The sequence below is a fragment of the Galeopterus variegatus genome, unplaced genomic scaffold (assembly GCF_000696425.1).
Source record: "Galeopterus variegatus unplaced genomic scaffold, G_variegatus-3.0.2 Scaffold2579, whole genome shotgun sequence".
NCBI lineage: Eukaryota > Metazoa > Chordata > Mammalia > Dermoptera > Cynocephalidae > Galeopterus > Galeopterus variegatus.
In genome coordinates this window covers 151,747-172,595 of record NW_007728690.1, presented here as the reverse complement: position 1 = coordinate 172,595, position 20,849 = coordinate 151,747, and the positions used below count along the sequence as shown (strand labels likewise).

At 42.1% G+C, this 20,849-nt stretch overlaps 1 long non-coding RNA gene across 1 annotated transcript in view; it reads left to right on the top strand.

The window, feature by feature from the left end:
• Positions 1-20,849, top strand: part of LOC103598354 — a 49,410-nt gene that overhangs the window by 21,533 nt on the left and 7,028 nt on the right. The window contains exon 2 of the long non-coding RNA XR_551196.1: positions 11,887-12,021. This is a non-coding gene — a long non-coding RNA (uncharacterized LOC103598354). The remainder of the gene's footprint in view (positions 1-11,886; positions 12,022-20,849) is intronic.

Below are 20,849 nucleotides of genomic sequence, written 5' to 3'. Positions count from 1 at the left end.
AAAACAATGGAAACTAAGAGTGTATTAATTATTTTAAAATAGTGTTTAGCACATGTAAGGACACATTTGAAGACTTAGATTCAGACTCTGTTCAGGGAATCATTCTCTAAGAGAAGCTCTGACATATCTTAGTGACCCCATATGTGATGGGTACAGAGAGGAGACTATGAGGTGTTAAAATAGAGGCTCCAGGAAGGAAGGGGTCTTTGTTTTGTTCTAAGATGTATCCCAGTCACCTAAAACACTGCTTGGTGAAGTGGGGAATGACTGGTCAAGAGAACAAAAATTATTAGGCTAGAGAATCTTGTGATAAAGGGCATAACTGTATTCAAATATATGAAGACCTGACCCCAGCAAAAGGCAGAATCAGGACAAGTGACTGAAACTGTAGCTGCAATGCTCAAAATATGAGTGTGGGGGCAGGAGGCATCCCATTTAAACTATTTAATACCTTGTCTCATAAGGTATTGAGTTTCCCATCTCTAGTGGTGATGAGGACTGGATCACCATCCACCAGGACTACTACAAAGAGAATCTCTGTTTGGAGAAGAATGTTGTATTAGATTCTTTCTACCAGTGGTCCACCAGTAACCACCACCTGCTTGGGCTACAGCACCAAGGAAAGCTGGCCGAATGCATTCCAGCACCTCAATTAGCTAATATTCCCCCCTTTTCGCACCTGTTCGAGTGAACGTATCAGATGCTCATGTGTTTGAATAATCAGGGTTCCCTGGCGTACTCAAATCTTGCCTATCTGTGTACATTTTCCTTCTCTCCGTATCCTGCTCCTACATGCCTTCTTCCCACCTTTACTTATGTTCTTCTCTTCCTGAAATCAGTCCCCACTTATTTTCTTTATATATATAAAATTATTATCACAGTCAATTAGAAAAAAGTCCCCAAATGGTCCCACAAAAAGAGAAAAAGGACACAAAGAGGAGGCTCACAGGTAATGAAATAGAAATGGCCAACGAATGAAAAGACGCTCAGCTTCGAATTATAATTAGAGAAGTACATGTGGGATAAAATTTTTCTCCTGTCAGATATTTGGAGATTAAAGGGTTCAAAGAAACTTAGTGTCAGCACAGGGTAGGGAAAGAGGTACAGACTGGATCAATAGTTGATCAACAGTTTTGAGGGGAATTTTGTGATGTTCTTTCTATTCTAGGGATCTCTTTCGAATCTCCTTTTTCCTAGCACATTTATAGAAACAGCTATTATATGTTTCACCATCCATCCTTGTTGAGAACAAGCACATGAGGACAGGCAAAGCTGTTCCTTAGCGAAAGTATTCTTTAAAGCATTGTTGGAAAAATGAAAAACTGGAAATGACCCAAATGTCCATCGATCATTCATTCAACAAACATTTATTGTGTGCCCATTATATGTGCCAAGCAGTGCTTTAGGTGATTGGGACACATCTTGGAACAAAACAAAGACCCCTTCCTTCCTAGAGCCTCTATTCTAATGCCTCCATAGAGGACTGGTAAATAAAAGTACACCCAGAGAGTGAAATAATATGTAACCTTTAAAAATGAGTTAACTCTACATGTTCTTGATGTGGAAGAATGGTTAGGATATATTGGACATTTTATTTTTAGGGGGTATGTGTGTGTGTCTGTGCTTGCATTATGCATAAAAATTTCTGGCAGGAAAACCTTAACAGTGGGATTGGATATTGGGGTGAGGGTAAAGAGAATATTATTTTTCTTTTTATAAACTCTTTTGTACTATTTACTTTTTCATAACTAGCATGTATGATTTATATAATAAAAAACTTATAGGTATTATAAAAAAAGAAGAAAATTATAAAGCTAAATGAGTAGTTCTGCTGGAGAACTAAGGCTTATATCTCAAGGAAAATGGAAAATTCCTTAACATATCTGTAGCCATCAAGACCAGAATGATTAGGTGTTTGATGCGGTTTAGACTGCAAGGATGGAAATTGATACCGTAGTACTTTGGAACGTAAAACCAATGACATGAGGCGGGCCTGGGGTGTTACACTCATGGGCATGGTGGACTTGTCTGCACATGCAAGTTAAATGGGAAGGGGGCCAGGGCCCAGGGCAGGGGCAGGGCCCAAGGGCTGGGGCAGAGATAGGGGCAGGGGCAGGACCTGGGGCAGGACCTGTGGCAGGGCCTGGGACAGGGGCAGGGCCTGGAGCAGGCCCAGGGCAATGGCTGGGGCCAGGGCCAGAAGTCAGGTGTTCCGGGCTTTTTACTGGGTTGGTGATGAATCTTCACCTTCTTGGAGCCTCAGTCTCCCCTCTGTAAGATAGAGAATTTGGATTCACTGATTTAAGGTGTGGCCCAGCAGCACTAACATTTTATGAATCTGGATTATTATTCTGGCAAGTCCTCATTTATAGGGGAGATATTTGAGATAGCTCCTAAAATTCTCTAGAGTCTTCTAGATCACCTCAAGTTTCCAGTTACTCACCTTTCCCTAGTGCTGTGAACAAACATCAATTATGTACTTTAATATCCGTTTTTGTTTAGATTCAAGTTTAAATAGATTTGAATATTTTGTACTTATGCTGTTTCAACTGAAGGGTCACAGAAAACCAAGCTTTTTGAATTCTACCTTTAAACAGGTGACTGAGAATTTGACTTTCAAAATATTCAGTGAATTTAATCTGATGAGTTGGGGGTGGAGGGGGGAAACAAAACCCAGCATGATTCAACATACTAGACATTTCCAGATGAAATTAGAATGTAGTTTCGTCCTTTCTGGAAATTGGATTTCTGTCAAATTCACAAACCCAGGAGTTCCACTTTGCCTCTTCTTTGGGGGTACGTTATACAGCAGAAGAGGTGGTGAAAATAAACGAGTTTTCATTTTTCTGTGCTGGGGGAACGTGGGCTTCTAGAAGCCTGTGAGAACTGCGGATGATGGACCTGTCTTGGTGCTTCTCTGGGGGTCCGTGGAGACCTTCTGTCCCTTCCTTCCTTCCTTCCTTCCTTCCTTCCTTCCTTCCTTCCTTCCTTCCTTCCTTCCTTCCTTCCTTCCCTCCCTCCCTCCCTCCTTCCTATCTGATCTCCTTTATTCTCTCCCTCCTTTCTTTCTCCCTTCCTCCCTTTTTATCTTTTGGTTAGAAAATTGAAAGTTGATTTTGAAGTTCACTTTCTAAAGAAACTCATAACAGAGCACGTGCAGAATGCTTCCACAGGCTAGTGGAAGAGTCTGGGTTTTTTTTCAGAGACCCTCTATTGACTCTCTGAGTTGAAACAGTTTAGACTCCACATAAAATATGCATTGTTTACCCAGGCTCTTCATGCTCTGCATACTGTTACAGTCCTTGAAGAGCTTGTCAGTGACAAGTAAGATAAATGAATGAAGAGGACTTTACAAGTGTTTAAAAGCTAAGTATAGCATGTGCTGCCCACTACTTAATTAAACAGACCTGTGCTTAACTAAGTAACTTGGTGGTGGAAACTTCTAGGGTGTTCCCCCTCCCCCGGACTCCACCACCCGCAATGGTGCTCAGAATGTTAGAAATTCCTTGATTGTCTGCAGTTGCTGATGTGGTAGCCTACATTCAAAACTGTCTTATTGATCGAAGCACTTTAGTTGGTGTGAATTGTGGTTAATAAATTTTGAATATATTAGGGTTGGTCAACTATGTGGACTTCTTTGGGACTTGATCAATATTTTATAATGTGAGTTTCATACGATTCACAAAGAACTTTAAAATCAGATTGAGCTGCATCTCTTTTAATCTCTGATTGGAGCTGGTATCCAGAGAGTTAGAGCCCATTTCCTGATCAGTCTTGATTTTTATTTTTATTTTTTTAAGTTTTATTATTTTTTTTAATTTAATTTTATTTTGTCAATATATAATGTGGTTGATTATTGTGGCCCATTACCGAAACCTCCCTCCCTGTTCCCTTTATTTTGTCAATATATAATGTGGTTGATTATTGTGGCCCATTACCAAAACCTCCCTCCCTGTTCCGTCTCTCCCCTCCCTCCCAACAACCTCATATCTGTTCGCTTTTCGTAACAACTTCAAGGAATTATAATTGTTGTGTCTTCTTCCCTCCCCCACCCCCAGTTTATTTGTGTATTTATTTATTTATTTTTAGCTCCCACAAATAAGTGAGAAGATGTAATATTTCTCTTTCTGTGCCTGACTCGTTTCACTAGTCTTGATTTTTAATGAAGCGTCCAGTCCTTATAGATCTGAGCAGTAAGGTACGGTGATCACATTGGAGGCCCTGGAATCAGAGTCCCAGATCTACCAGTTGTTTTTTTTTTTCCCTTTTGTCTTTTTTACTGACCGGTACGGGATCGCAACCCTCAGTGTCGTGCCCGTACCGGGGACCGGCAACGTGATTGCAACCCTCGGTGTTGCGCCCGTGCCATTTTTTTTTTTTTCCCTTTTGTCTTTTTCCGTGTCCGGCAACGGATCGCAACCCTCAGTGTCATGCCCGTACCGGGGACCGGCAACGTGATCGCAACCCTCGGTGTTGCGCCCGCGCCATGCTCAGCCAGTGAGCGGGAACCAGTCACCACATGGGATCTGAACCCTCGGCGGGAGCGCCGCCACGCTCCCAAGCGGCGCACTCTCCAGTGCGCCACCGGGCTGGCCCGTACCAGTTGTTTGAGTTTGGATGAGTTTCTTAGTCTTTCTAAGTCTCGGTTTCTTCATCTCTAAAGTAGAGATAATAACAGCCTCTTCCAAGGCTAAGATTCAAGACCTCTATGCATTTGTGTCGCTCTTGTATCTCATGGGTTTCTGCCCCTGTCATAGTAGTTATTAAAGATTTTGAACACACCCCCCAGCCTATATCTCAGGGTTGATGTGACTGACTAAATGAGATGGCCCCAGCAAAGCACAGTTCTTGGCCCACAGCAAGGGCTAGGTAAGCACTGGTTATCATCACCAATGTTCACAGGTGGCTCCACCTCACAGTGTCAGTCCTCTTTCTGCCACTGTTAAGGATCCTCATATTATGAGCAGAGTATATGGAACACATTTTCTATAAATCATTCTTCCCCCATGGGCTGCACTGGCTGGTAGCAGAACAGGGGAGATGATACCCCACTACAATCATTGTCCATAACCTTTCAGAGAATTCCTTCAGTTCCTAAGGTGGCAGCAGGAAGCTATTTAGCAAAAGAATCTCCATCCCTTGGTTTTAGCAGAAACAAAACAAAGAAAAACTGCACAAAATGTGCCATGAGAAATAAGAACAGTAGCTCGGCATCTATCCATGTGGCGTTTGGTTCATGCTAAAGATATCCTTCCCTTCCTTGCCCATTATATAGATGCAAGAACTGAGGCTCATGGAAACGTGATTTGGTGTGTGTGTCAGAGTGAGTATTTGGCAGGAACAGAATTAGTGTCAAACAGGTGTTCCTTTCCTTAGGTGATGAGAAATCTAAGAAGTATCTGTGGAAAGGAGCCTGCTAGTCACAGGTATGTGAGCCCTGTGTAAAAGTTAGGTATGGGCTTGTTAGTCATTCAACAAGAAGTGGCTAAGATTCCTGCAAATACAGACCCCAAAACAAGGATTTGATGCAAGTAGTTTGTTTGGGAGGTGATCCCAAGAAGCATGATGAGAGAATGAGGAAGTGAGATGGGGAAGGGAAAGAGTCCAATAAAAGGTGCATCCAGAGGCAGTTTCCTGCCATAATCTACCAGGGCTCCTGCTCCTGGAAACCTGCTGGGAGATCCTGGAACTCTCAGGGGCCAGAATGCCAGCTACTCATCCATCACCTCCCTCCCTCCCAGACTGAGGATTGTTCTAGGAGTATGAGTTCCTAGAACTTCTGATCTACCCTGTACCCCAGCCAAGCCAAGCCTGTGGCCAAAGGAAGGCCTCAGGCAGAGAGAGATGCAGGTAGGAAGCCAGCAGCACATCTAGACTGTTCATCCAAGCTGCACAAACACACACATCCCACATTTTGGGTTCCCCTCATTGACCTGTTCTTCCTCTCAAAGTTCTGAGAGGAGGGTCAGTTTACTATGGAGTCTCCCCAGCCCACTCCTCTCTATACTCACATCTAAGCCATCTCTCAAATCTTAGCTCAAGAGGCATCTGACCCATAGAACCTTATTTAACTCCCCTGCCCTCAGCTGGAAGGGATCTGTCCTGCCTGTGGACATCCATTTAAACCATTCCCTTCTCTCCTGTTTCTCTTGCTGTACTGTGCTGTAGTTAGCCCTCTCGTTCTTCATGTCTTGTTCATCTTTGCATCGCTCCCACCCCTGGCCTGGGACCTTACCTTTCATGTCACTACCGTAGGACTCTGGAGTCAGAAACCCAGGTTTCAGTCCTGTTTCTCCACTCACTTGCTGAGTAGTGGTAAGTTTGTTTTCTTCATCTGTAAAAGAGGGCTGCTAAGAATAGCTATCTCAGAACTGGGGATTCAATGCGAGCATGCTGGCCAAACACTTAACCTGGCACCTAATTCTTGCTGGCGTTGTAGCTGCAGATGTTCCATAAGTGTGGAGTGAATTTCAGGGCAGTGTCCACAGTGGAAGCCTTTCCCTGTCACTGATTCGTACTTACTCCCATGAAGTTCCCCAATGCAGAGCATTGCTCGAATGGCTTCTTCATCCTCGTGCTTCATTTTTTCCTCCAGTTGTGACTGAGCATTGGAACCCAGAATCTACTCAGTCATGATTCACTGCCGTGTGAGCCTAATGGACGTTCAGGAAGTCCTTCCCCTCCTCACTGTCCGGTGTGGTCTGCTCTCCCCATCTTTTACCTGGAGACAAGAATTGTTTGCCTGGCTCTGATAAGGTGGAAATAAGACTAGTTAGAAGAGTTCCTGAATGTTTTGGGTTTCCCTGGTGGGAAAGAAGGAGAAAAGAAAACCTGATAGAAGAAAAGTATAATTACTGTTGCACGGTATTATCTCTATATCCCACAGCAACAAATCTTATACTTTTTTCTTATTTATACCATAGTCATGAAGGTTTTATTGTTAACTTCATCTGGGTGACTGATCAAAGCATAGTTCATTATTGCCACCTTGCTAAAATATTTTTAAAGGCAGTTTAATATTACACTTTTATAGCTACATATTGCCATTAAGCTATTGAGTCTATTATTAGTCAATCAAGGATTTTCATTTTGTTGCAAGAGCTCCTTGGATAAACTCTTCAGAAATGTCAAAAGAGGTGGAGTATCAGGCACCTTTTCACAGATGGTGTTCATCAAGGGTTTTAGTTAATGGATAAACTTTCAGTTTTCTTCCATGGTTGGTTCTTGGCACTAGCGAAAGTCTTCCAAAGTCCCCCACTCTTCCAAAGACTAGAGGATAGTAAGAAAATGAACCTGATAACACCTCGATACTCTTTATTCTTAATGAAGTAAGTAATCAAGGAGGTGGTGGAGCATTACACTGGGTCCAGTTTACTAAGGAGTAGAATATTTCTTGAAGACCAATTTGACTTGGCCAAATGCTCCAAAACTGTGCATTTATCCTGCTATCTCTACTCCCAATAACAACAAACAAAAACAAATACACAACAGGCAAAGTTAAACTGTCACATCAGGAGTTAAATACACTACGGGGTCATCATAGACTCTTGTATTTCTCCCTTTCCAAAGTAGCCTGTGTCCTGTCCATTCATCTGTACGTTCCTGCATTTCTTTGATACACATTTACTTGCCGCTCATACACCAGACTCGGCACTAGGTAGACTCTTGTATTTCTCCCTTTCCAAAGTAGCCTGTGTCCTGTCCATTCATCTGTACGTTCCGTTCCTGCATTTCTTTGATACACATTTACTTGCCGCTCATACACCAGACTCGGCACTAGGTGGTGAGTAAGAGGGTAATCCAGACATAGTGCTTCCCTCGAGAGATTTTCAACCCAGTGGTGGAGAAAGCCGAGCAGACATGCAGCTGTTTACCACTCATTGAGGTAAGTGCTGTGATGGCAGGGGCCGGAGGGTGGGTAAGAACTCTTCTGTGGAAAGTGGGGGAAGGACACTAATCGCTTGTGAGGTGGATTAAGGGAAGGCATTTCTGGAGGTCGTGCCGTTGAAGCTAAGACCGGGAGAACTACAGGGTATAACTCAAGCTTAAGGGGTAAAGGATGAAGGTCATGACCGAAACAGAGAACAGCATGTCCCAAAAGCTGGGGAGAGAGGGCATGAGAGGGAAGTCTGGAAGTGTGTGGAGGAGCCAGCTCTTCTCCTGAGGGCAGTGAGCAGCCTCTGAAGAACCTGGATCCAGGGAGTAACTGGAGTCTGATGTCGCTCTGGCCACGGAGTGTGTTCAGTGGGAGGCAAGAGTGCGGCAGGCAGGGGAGCTGTTAGGAGACTGTGGCCCTGGAAGAACAAGGCGGCACCTGGAAGAAAGAGGAAGTGGAAAATGAAATCCAGTTAGATTTGTCTCCACGGTCATGACATAATATAGTAAAAAGAATATAGCACGGTTAGCCAAAGGCAAAAGTGTCAAGCCAGCAGTTTGGTAGACACTGCAAAGGAAAAAAATTGGGCTTCGGTGAATTGCTAAATGAGTCCCCAACTTCCCAAGTGCGGTGCTGTGGAAAGCCGTCCTTCTCCAACTCGATATTAGTTTTCCTGGGTTTTCAGTTATGACTGCCCAGAAGATTTGGAGTTGAAGGCTTTGTGGTGGGCACCTCGCAGACCTGATGGCTACAGGGATACGAGTCATTACACATGGGATCACCTGGTAAACGTGTCTGGAGTTATGTGAACAAATAGTGTCCTTGTTCCAATCCTTGTTATAACTTTCTGCAGTTTTTCTTTCATTGACCATTAGGGAGTGTTATTCGTGGCTTCCTATCCTTCTAGACCATTCTTTGTCTGTTAGGAAACCAATATAATTGGGTGGGGATGAGGATAAGTAGTTCAGATTTTTAAAAACAAGATGAAAAGAGATCCATTTTCAATTTGACAATTAAAGGAGTGAGGTTGGTCAAACTATTTTATAGGAGAGAACACTAGCAACCAGCCTGTAAGAAATCGGTCACAGTTTAGGGGATATGTTACAAGCAAGATAAATAAAAACGGTCTAGAGTATCAGACCAAGCTCTCATTTTTCATCTCTGTTTCACACTCTTCTCTTCCAGCCCAGACTAATCAAAGCCTCTTCCGCTCACAATTGCTCTGTGTACATTTCCCCCAGATCTGGTATTCACATGAACAATGTGGTTTATTTATATTTCAGCACCAAATTGGAAAGATGACATCATTCATTTACAGTCTTTATCCCATGACATGCCTACTCCCCAACACCTCATTTCAGCAGACACATTTAGGACTGCATATAGCATCTTGTTTAGCTTGTACATTCTTTTATGGAATTTAGTTCAAAGGTAGGAAACTTCGGGCTTGTCACTTGTAAGAAAGTAATCTCATAAAATCACAGGAGCTTCCCCAAAGGATAAGGACATTACAATGTTTACAATAGCAGAGTTACTATTTGTTCATTTAGGCTCCTTCGTTTATTCTTGGGCAAGTCCCTTCCTTCTTGACCATCGCAAATCTCACAGCTCCCTTCAGGCTTTTAGAATTCTATTTAGAAGAAACAATTCCAGATTTATTAGTTCATGAGTTCAAAAGTACAGGCTCCTGACAATACTGGGATTTTAGGTGTGAACACTGAATTTCGGAAACTCATCTACAAGGGTTAGCTGACCGAGGGGAATCTCACGACTTGGTCTGCAACAGCTCCACTGACCTGCTCTTTCTCATAAGGCATAACGTGTCCATTGGGTCTTCTGACACTTTAAGTGGACAAGTGAAGGATGGAAATGCTATCAGCTGCCAAAGGTTGCCTGGGATTTTTTATTTAATTTTTAAGTGGATCTTTTCCTCTATTTTTATTGTTTTTATCATATACATGCATTTTTTTTTTTACATCCACTCTGGGGCCTTTCAAATATTGTACACATTTTTTAAAATGGAGTGAGTAAATCATGAGACATCCCTCTGGCAGGTAGAATTGGGATGTGAGGTGTTTCCAAAATTTAACAGAACCAAAGCATTTATAGGAAAGCTATTTCTACCTGTATAGTTGTTTGCCTTTTCTGCTAGCTAGCAGCAAGGCAAAGAAAAAATCCTTGAGATTGAGAATTGGAAGACCCAGAAAATCTCCATATTCTGTGTCAAGAAAGAGACTCTGGGGGCTGAAATCTATGTCTTATTTTTCTAGCTGCCAAATGAGAATGGTAATAATTCCTCTTGGGAAAGTTTTGAGAATAAGTTAGATTGTATGTGAAAAATACTATAAGAAGGCATTATGTTAGGTCCAAAATTCTCTTTCTTATCAGAGCATCATTTACACTATATAATAAAACTCCAACTGGTTGGAGGCTCTGCCAGTCTCTGACTTCTGGCTGTCTTAGAGCACTGATGGCTCATTGTCACCTCGACTCACCGGTGGGATTGTTATGGCAACTCAGGAGATATCCTCAACTCTCCGTGACTTTTCCTGCTGAGAACAAACATGCTTCTCATCTCTAGGATGGCAGCATCCCTCAAAGTCATGGCCACTCCATTCGTCTCATCACTCATTTCAGCAGCATGTATTGCGTATCTGTATCTGCTAGGGCCTGTGCTGAATTCTGGAGAGAGGCAGCTGGTAGAAACAGCTTCAAGGTCTACAAACAGATGGACAGATGGACAGATAAATCCATGGTTATAGAGCTGTGGTAAGCAGGAAGCACATGTCACCCAGCCTCAAGGGTGGGATCAGGAAAAGGCTCCTGGAGAAAATATTGTGAGTTAGCCAGACATAGAAGTTAGAAGTGAGGGAAAGGGGACAGGGGGAGGCATCACAGGCAAAGAAAACAGCATATACAAAGAAGGAGAAATTTCTTACAGCAAACAACAACAATAGCAGCAATAATAGTAATAACAGCATTTGACTTTTATTGCCAGCTTATTATGTGCCAGGTACTGGACTGATACTGAAGTCCATCAGCTCATTTGCTCCTCACAAAAATCTTAGGGAAGTACTATTACTCCCATTTTAGAGTTAAGGAAATCAAGCTTTATCAGCAGTTAAGGCCACATAACCAGCAAAGAAGTGGAGCAGGACTTGAGTCCAAGCAGTCCTATCCCCAAATCTGCATTTCCTGGCTTTCTGAATTAGTTAATTATATCTTTTTTTTCCCATGGTCTTTAGGCATTTTTCCAGACTCTGTGACCCTGTTAGGTCAATTCATCACCAGTCGTTTCTTACCCTGCATAATAAAACAGTGCAATTCTGTGGCCCTGGGGGTTTAACTATGACACCCAGTTGCCTCATGTGACAAACGTCATGGAGTGTAAATTAGAGTGGTCAGCTCTTTTTCCATCAACTTTGCACCTTTTGCTCAATTCTTTCAAGGAACAATAACAAAGTGTCCATAGAGAGCCCTTTCCTAAGAAGTCATCATAGCAATAAACCATGTCCATCAGTCATTTTGCATTTGGCAGCTTTTGAGTGGATTTCTCTGCCTTGTCTTGTGAGATCATTGTTTGTAGTTCTGTGTCTCCATGCAGCCCTTTCACATATTTTCATCCCGGGCGTCCTTCTCTGGCTTGCTTTAGAGTATAGGATGTGATTGTTGGCACTCTGTGATTGCAAGCTTACTCTGGATCTCTGTGATGGCTTGATAGTGTAAAACAAAGCACCTTAGGATATGTCCATTTTTTACTTTTTAAATAACAAGGGGGAAGTACATTGACATCTACAGATGTAACATAGTAGCCTCAAGGATGTGACAAAGTTTCTTTCACCAAAACTAATGGCATGGTGCTTTTTAAATTAAGTTTCATTTTGACAAAAAGTGAAAACGTCTGGATTAGGAACAAAGGGAGCCCTGTAGGTACCATAATTATGCCCTGAATCTCTTTGGCCAGTCTTCTAGCTCCTGATGGAATTTTCCCTGGTTTTTGTTCCACACAGACCCAGAACAGAATGAAGCTGATGGCAGACAACTACGATGAAGACCATCACCATTACCACCACCACCACCACCACCACCACCATCGATCTCCCGGGAGGTCACAACATCCCAATCACAGGCCTTCTCCGGACCAGGTCAGTTTCATTGCCGCTTACCTTCAGGACCCCTTTTACCCTTTGGATATTTTAAGATAAAATAAATAATCCTCAAGAAATAATAAACAGCATAAAGTGATACATTCTTTGAACTGAAACTAATAGCTTTGGTATTTATTTCCATCACTCAAGGAATCTAAATGTTTTCCTTTCTCCTTCCTCTTTAAGGTTTTGTCTTTTCTTGTTTATGCTATGCCTTTTCTTTCCTCCCCTCCTTTCTTCTTTCATAGATATGTAGTCTATTGCTGGGTTACTTTGGAATGTCTCTGTCAGAGTTCTAAGAGAAAGCACTTTGTTTCCATGAGCTTGGCAATCAGAGAAGACTTGAGTTTGCTGAGCACGTTCATAGAAAATTCCTTAGTGATGCAAATTAAAGGTGGGGTAAAACAACAAGAAAAGAAATTGGTTTCGCTGGCATTTCAGCCAGTGAAGTCGAGGAATCTGGTTTATTTGATTTGGACTCTATCTTCTCCTTTGACTAAGTAAAGCAAGTGAAAAGATGGATTGGCAAAAACAAAAACCGCCTGTGGTTTTCAAGGACATTCGCATTCACCCACCAAATGCAAAAACTATTTACAGTGTTTATTATTAAAACTCTTGGAGGTGAATTTTATGGAAATTAGGAAATTAAATGTAAACTACCAGGATAATATAGTCAATATGAGCAATATTTTTTATTTTATTGTACTAAGCCCTCCTCCTTATTTTTATTTTATTTTATTATATTTTATTTTATTTTTTGGTCATCCTAGTGTAACTTATACAACGCATTTCAGTAGGGGTGGGGCAGGAGGTTAAAGAACCATCTGAATACCTGTGAACGCCTTTGGATATGGGAGAGAGAGGGCTTGTTGGAATTACCCGTGTGAAGAGGGGGCTTAATTGTTTGCTGGGGGAGGAGGAGCTTATTATGCTGCTAAAACTTTTCAGGTGGCTGTGTTTCCTCTTCACCTCCTGTCACTAGCATCCCCAAGGAGAAGTTAAGATTAAAAGTCTCCGAGATGTTTCGCCAGGAGTACAACTCCAGGGGGAGCTATTTATGTAGAACAGAACATTAAAAGGCCTCCCTGAGCTGTGCAGTGAGGCAGCCAGGACCAGGAGGCTCCCCAGCCCTCAAGATGGGCCTGACCCTTGTACCCGGCAGAGTCTGCCCTCAGAGACCCCAACACTGCCTAAGGTATTCTTCACATGGGACATCTAGATTTCTGGAGCCAAGTGCAGAAAGGCACCAGTTCGTGTTTTTAGTTCTCAAAATGTGCTCTTGATTTGGAGATCTGGAAAGCAGAGATATTGATTTTATGTCATTATCTTGTATATTTGTATGTGTTTTTGTTTTGGTTTGGTTTTATTGTTTCAATTCTCATCCCTCATCACCACTGCCACCTCCCCACACCCACTCACCCCAGTACACCTGGCATCCTGCTAACTAAATCTCTTCACTCTCATTCTTGGCCCCTGTCCTTTGGCACACTGCCTTTTGCTCCTTGGCATTCTCCCATGAAGGGTGAGTGCGAGGTTTTATCGGTGGGAGGCCTGCACATGCAACTTTGGCTATTCCTCTGAACCACACATGCTCGAAGGCCACCCTGGCCCCCACCCCCATCCCTGAAAGACAGGAGCAGAGAACACTGTAAGGGCGGAAAGAATTTGTTACCAATCAGGCAAGTGGGTCTCACAAGGACCTGTTGAGATAACACACTGGCTTGTCTCATCACAGAGACACATATACCAACATGTCCTGCTGGAAATGGATCACCAGATCAAATTTATTCGAGGAAGGAGTTCACACAGGACATCTAGATTTCCGAAGCCAAGTGCAGAAAGGCACCAGTTCATGTTTTTAGCTCTCAAAATGTGCTCTTGATTTGGAGATCTGGAAAGTGGAAAGAGAGATTGATTTTATGTCATTATCTTGTATGTCTGTTGTGTTTTTGCTAGAATGATATTTCTTATAAAAGTTAGTCTCCTGCTGCTTTTCCAGAGATCTGTAATCACAGACTAGAGTGTTTTGACAATTTGGTTGACCCTCTGATATTTGTCCACTGACACTACAGGTGGTCACGGGGCAGAAATAATTGCTCAGGGTGGTGCTCTTCCCAGAAGCATTAGCATTCCTTGAAGTGTGTCTGGCTAAGGCATGTTGTTGGGACCTTTGATACACCTTTCTCATTGCTGCTGTTAAGAGGATGGTGATGGTCTTCCACTTTCACATCCTGCAAATCAGTGAACGCTCTAAGCCACCCACGGACACAGAGAAAGGTAGCCCCATCCCCTTCTGCAGAAGAGAACTCCAGACCCTGGGACGGGGATGCACTGACTGGAATCTCGATGCTAGTTATTTGCTCATTCAGCTGGTACTTAGAGCACATATTCCATCCCAGCCACTATGCGAGTCTTGGGCAAGAACACGCGAGAACAGACAGAACTGCCTTCAGGGCATTTGCTGTCTAGTCCTGGGACAAGAAGCTGGGTCATCTGGTGTCTTGTTCAGTTCTTTTCTGGGCCATGTCAATCAGAACAAGACAGATAAAAGGTAGTTAGAACTTCATTAGGGACGATGACTTAGGAACTTACTCTGCAGTGGGGTTCACTTCGAAAGATAATTCTGTGATTTTAAATTGGAGTCAGCAAGGCTGTAAGGCATCCTTGCTGTACTCTTGATTAGAGAAGGACAGTTAAGGAAGGAACCCCAGTATGAGATTAGGTTGGCTCCAGTGATGGAGATAGCAACATCTCTTGGGTTGGATGCCCTTTTTGACTAGGTGTCCCTCCGCAGTACTGTAGATTTGAGATTTAGTCATCAACAATTCGTGTATCAATATAGACACTGTTATAAATCTAAGTCCCAGAATGTAACACTTATCAAAGACTGGGAAGTCCTTTTAATTTGTTGCAAACATGATTGTGTAAACCACATATATTAATACATATGGGGTAGAGCTATTTCTTAAGAGAATATGACAGATTTATATCAGTATGTGACAACATAAGTCTTAATAATGTGTTAATTTGAATGGGATTTAAACTAAATGTTCATAATATACCTATGTTAGCTTAACTGACTTAAAAGGGAGAGATGTCTTCCAGGGATTCCTAATTCCCTCTCTATGGATCTTCTAGCTCTGGCCTTCCTGTGGCCCTAAGGGTTGACCAATAATGTCTTTCTGGAAGAGGGGTAACAAAATATTGATATTTCCTCTTGAGTTTTATTAAGAGATTAGCACACATAAAAATGAAGAAATATGAAAAATCAGCCACTTTGCCAGTTTTACAGAAAAACTCACTTTTCCTTAGGAAATTAAATTTAGGTATTGCCAGGTACTTACTGGACTATATTCTTTTTCCATTTCTTCCCTGTCCCTTTATCCTTCACTATGATTTTGCTTTCTCTTTGACAGAACCTGAATCTAGTATTATAAGTCTACAATGGCATTTTCCAAAGTGACTTTTAGACCATTAGTTCCATGAGGAAAGTCTTGAAACAAAGGTTTGGTGGGCAGAGAATTTTGGGAAAGTGCTCCACATTATAACTCTATCTTGGAGCGTCTTTGTGCAATTAGCAGATCAAAGGATCTGAAAAGTCACATAAGAAAGAGAGCTCTACAGTGTTATTTAATCCAACATTTCCCAGACTTATTTGATCACAGAATTTTTTTTATAGTAACATCTGTGCTCTGAGAAGTATTGTTCTTAGAGTGTCCAGTGAAAAAAGAGACTACCCAATTTAAAACATGACTGATCCAGTTTCCAGCAGTGTTTTTCATCAGAAGGTGGAGTTTTGAGGCAGTTTTCCCTAGGCTTTGCATAGCAGAAAATGAAAGTGCCTCTCCATTCATTTCCTGGGATACCTTCTTAAAGGCTATAACACCTGAAAATAAGTTATCCCACCAAGACCCCAATAGATCTGAAGAAAGGGAGCCATTAAGGATGACCCAGGAAATCAAGCATGGTCATAAATACCAGCCCTTCGGGGATTGCAAATGACTGTGGTGAGGGAATGGGAGGATTTGGAGAAGATGTAAGAGAAGTCCACGTGGTGTGGCAGTGTGACAATCTAGTCCTCTACCTGAGAAAGGAGTAGTAAATAGCTGGTGGCCTCTGACCCCCAGGATGGCCACAGCCATTGAATATGTCTAAACAGAATATCCAGACAAATCCCAGAAATGACTGAGGAAATCCTTCAAACCAAGAAGTAGTCACAAGGGCAGATAAATATTTCCCATGATACAAGATGCTGGCATGTTTTTAGAAACAATAAAGGCCAAAGAGTAAATAGAACATGCTGGAGACACATTAGTGATTTTATTTTTATCGAGGTTGCCAAGATTGATTTTACAAATCCAGGTGGCAATTTAGCTCATCCTCAATATCCCCTGTCTGTTATTTTCTTTAAGTAGCATCTTTCTCTGCCTTAAAGCATATCAGTGATATCAAGTCTTTCTACTTTCCTTTTTCTAGGCATCATACACTTTTTATTGTCCCAGAAAAAGTCATATTTTATTAAACTCCTTTCAACAGCTCCCAGGTACAAGTTAACCCCATCAGTAAGAAAACCCCAGCATCAGAGTGAGCTCCACACTCCAGCCAACTTAAAATACACACACTGCCCTTTTTGCACGTAGGACTCACATTTCTTGGTTTGGGTGTTAGGTCTTTAACAGCCTGAATCTCACTGCTTTTTTGTGCAAAATGCACCTCTTAAAGCACCTGCCACTCTGATTCTAGTTTGGAGGGGCCTACATGGCAAAAAACTTAAACATTTTTGGGCTGGAAACCCAAGAGAAAACTCTCCTCTCCTGTCTTCCTCCTTCATTGAATAAAAATGCTCATTCACAGGAATAGAGACACTCAAGAGATTTTAAATCTTTAAGACTTTCAGGTCCCACTTAAAATTTAAAATTTACATTTTGCATATAGAAATCCTTTTTCTAAAGATCAACTGCAGAGTCCTGGAGCATGGAAACATGGTATTCAGTAGACTGATTATGGAAAAAATTGGTTGAATTTTATATTTCGTATTCAGGTTCTCTCTTGCATATTCACACCTGCATGGCCCTTGGTAGGCACTCAATAAATGTCTTTGAATGAGCCGTTCCCCTAGTAACTTTGGGAAATGGAAAGGAGGGTGGCAGTATCCCCATTGTACAGATAATGACACTGGAACTCAGAGAGGTTGTTATGGATGCAGAGTCACAAAACTGAAAATCAACAGGCCGAAGATGAGGGTCTAAGTCTCTGAGAGCCTTCCAGTGGTGGCAAACCTCTTTGGATGTCGGTATAGATGTATCCGTGCAGCCACATGTATTTATAGTTGCATGGCTATAACACTTCCACTTTTTCTAGAATGCAAATGTGCTTTTTTCCTTTGCCACTGAATTGTAGTAAATGTTGTCTTATTTTGATTTATTTTCCAAAGTTGAAGTAAAATGTCATCTCATCACTTTGCTTTCCATTTGTCCCAGCTTTTGTTGTCTTTATTTCCTTTCTTCTGTTTTGTGCCTTTATTCCTTTCATGTCCCCCTATTTCACCTGTTCCCCTTGAATCTTCTCTATTCCTGCTGTCCCTGTGTCAATGAAAACAAGGCTTCCTGCAAGCTCTCCCACTGCCATGTAATCACCAGAGTGAGATCCTCAAGTATTGGAGAGACTGGCCCAGGGAGGGAGGGGAATTACTCTGGGTCAAGGCGGCTCTTCAGTGGATTGCCAGGCCCCGCATTCCCTTGCTCACTCACCCATGAGCCTCTGCATGAGCAAAGTAGAGGATGCTTCACTTGGCTAAGGGCTGCCATTGGATCAGCCAGGGTGCTAGGAGTACTTTCGGATAGTGACATTCCTGTGCCAGAAGCTGGATTTTCCATTTTGCATTCTTGACTGGAGGGTGTCCACTCTGCTGATCTAGTCCTAGAATATTGATTGTCCTAATCCTAAATACTCTACACTCCACTTGGCAATTTTCAGAATCTGTCTGCAGATCTGAGTAGTGATCTTTGGCTCTTTCTCTGATGCTCCTGGTTAGTGTGTGGTCTCGGAATGAATTGGTTCTCAGACAAGATGTAAGTTTGTACCACTGGACACATTTCAGAGCACTGAATGTCCACTTCCATTTTCTGCTGGAAATTCACATAGAATTCTTCTTGGGACACATGTCATTTTTCCATAAGCCACAAATAACTCGGTCACTGAAGAATAAGAACCTAAATTTGGCATTCAAGCCAGTGGTCATGGCACAGACATACAGATTGTATTTTAAAATAAAATGATCCCAGTAACCCAACCCACAATGGATGATGGAAATCTGTTTTTCAGTTTTTGCATATGGAATCGATTTTGTGTGTTGCCTGATGCCCAGAGGACTGAACCTATGCTTTGCTTCAAAGAGGCTGTAGCACTCACTGCCTTGATTTTGAGAGTTCTTGTCTCAAAACATGTCCCCTCTCCCCTCTTCTCATAGATAAAAGAACCATAAGGTAGAGTTAGTTTAGAAAATAAAAGCAGGGTTCCTGTCCTCTTACATCTGTCCTGCTGCACACACCTGAGCCTTGAGTATCTACTCTCAGATAGAGTTAGTCAGTGTCCTATAGAACATTCCCATAGGAGGGGAATTTCCAGCCATCCCTGCAGTCAGGCCCTCATTGAGGTCATAGCTGGAGGTGCAGGTAGCATCTCCAGGCCCCATGTGTTTCCTGGCCCCATATCTGTCTGGAAAAACCCACTTGCTTTTTTCCTCCTCCTTCTCCTCCTCCTCCGTAGGGCCTGCCTTTTGTGTTTAGTCGAGGAGCTGGAGTCTCATGGTCCACCAGGAGAATGAAACAGTCACAGCAATTCCTCCCAGGCTCTGTGACTTCTCAGAAATCCAGCTCATGGCCCTGGGATTCCCACTTACCCTCGACCCCTCCTGTGAGATGCTGGACAGGGTTTTGTGATTGATGCCCTGCTTTTCTTGCACTTTCACCAACAGATTAGCCAAAGTGCAGCCCTTTGAATTCCAGCAAACAGACGAGGGGTTTAACTTGCTCCGTTGCCCCCAGAAGATGGATTCTGTATATAGAGTTGTTATTGCTAGCTTTTGCTTAGGGAGGGGAAAAAAAAGAATTTATTTTATGTTTTGAGGTTAAATGAATGTGGGATAAATGTATACATAGTGTCCTGTGTGTATATATGTATGTATCGCTATATGTCAGATGAACTGAGGACTTTTCCACATATGGAAGAATTTCACAAGATCATGTTTAACTAGAAATTTCTCCCCCTAACTTCCCCTGAGTGCATGTTTGAATATACATTATATATACATATATACATATATATGTGTGTGTGTACGTGCAAATGTATTTTCATTATCCTACATTGAAGAAAAATTAACCACCATGTATCAGAGCTTACTAAAGTATAGTTACAGAACAGCCAAAAAACCAGAAATTTTTAGTTTTCTATGACAGTAACCTGATAAGGAAAGTTATGTGTCTTAGGCTTTTTAATATCAGTTTTCCATCCAGGCTAGCCTGTGTAAAGCTTGCCTGAATAAGAGATGGTAGATTTTTTTTTTTTTTTTTTTTTTGCATTGCAAATCTAATTTCATGGCCCACTTCTGGGAAGAAGCCTTGAGTTTTGGCTTCATGTAGGGATGAAGCCTTTGAATTCAACAACCCATGAAGAAACCTCTTGTCGGTGCTGATGTTTATTGGATGGGAGAAGGGTTCAGCGATTTCGACGGTTGCCATTCCTGGGCAAGTCTGTCAGAACCGGAGCCAAGGATATTCTGGCATGCATTTTGAAATAAATGTTGGGAGCTATTGCTCTTTTCCAGTACTTCTTTTTGTCATGAGTAGATAGGAAGATACAGTGTTTAATACTCAGCAGGTTAAAAAGAGGTACATGAAATAGAAAGATAGCTCAGATGCCATTTTTTTCTTTATCCCCCAAAGACTACTAAAAATCCCCAAAGCTACTAGCACATGAGCCAGATGGCATATATGATTTCTTACCATCGGGAAAGAAAGGTGGCAGTTTATTTGTTTGTTTGTTTTTAAGAGCAGGAGCTCTGGAATGACCCTGCCATGGCTCTCTGCAAGGCCACAGGTGCAGAAGAAAATGGGGACACATGTCTGAGCCATTGTTGTGGGAGGTATTTAACTGCCTCCTTCCTCTGCTAGCAGTTACATGCTTACCCAACCATTACGAGCCACAGGAGAGGAAAGGAGGTGGGAGTTAGCAGCTACTGGGAAACTGGCTAAGCAGATGAGCAGGTTATTGCCAAAGCTCTTTAATCTGGGTGTGATGTTAATTCCTTGCATGTAAGCACAGAGGGCATGATTTGATAAACCCTGCCAGGTAGGGTCTTCATTTATGGGAAAAAGGCAGAGCTAGTTAATGCATCAGGATCCTCCTGTTAAAGAAGGGTTTTTCTTTAAAGGAGGTTTGAGCCTATTAAAGATTTTAGTCTTAGTCTATTTTGGGTAAAGTGTTTTTGTTTTGTTTTGGGTTTTTTTTCCTTTTACTGATTTGTCTTAGTTTTACATCTTGTTTGCAGTATTAGGTTTTCATTAAGAGATTTGTTGCAGTATCATTTGAGTCCACAGGGGTTTTCAGACAGCCTGTACTCCCCAGCTTGTAGATGTAACTCATCTTGGCAACATTGGAGGGTTGATTTCTTTTCAACTTGCTGCTTTAATCCAGTCACATTTGTCTAAGAGGCAGCACTTCAGCTCTCCCATTGAAAAGGGGTGGCCAACCTTGAAATGTCGGGAAGAAGGGAAATCCATTTTATATTGCTAAACACCATTGCCTCTTTTTTTTTTTTTTTTTTT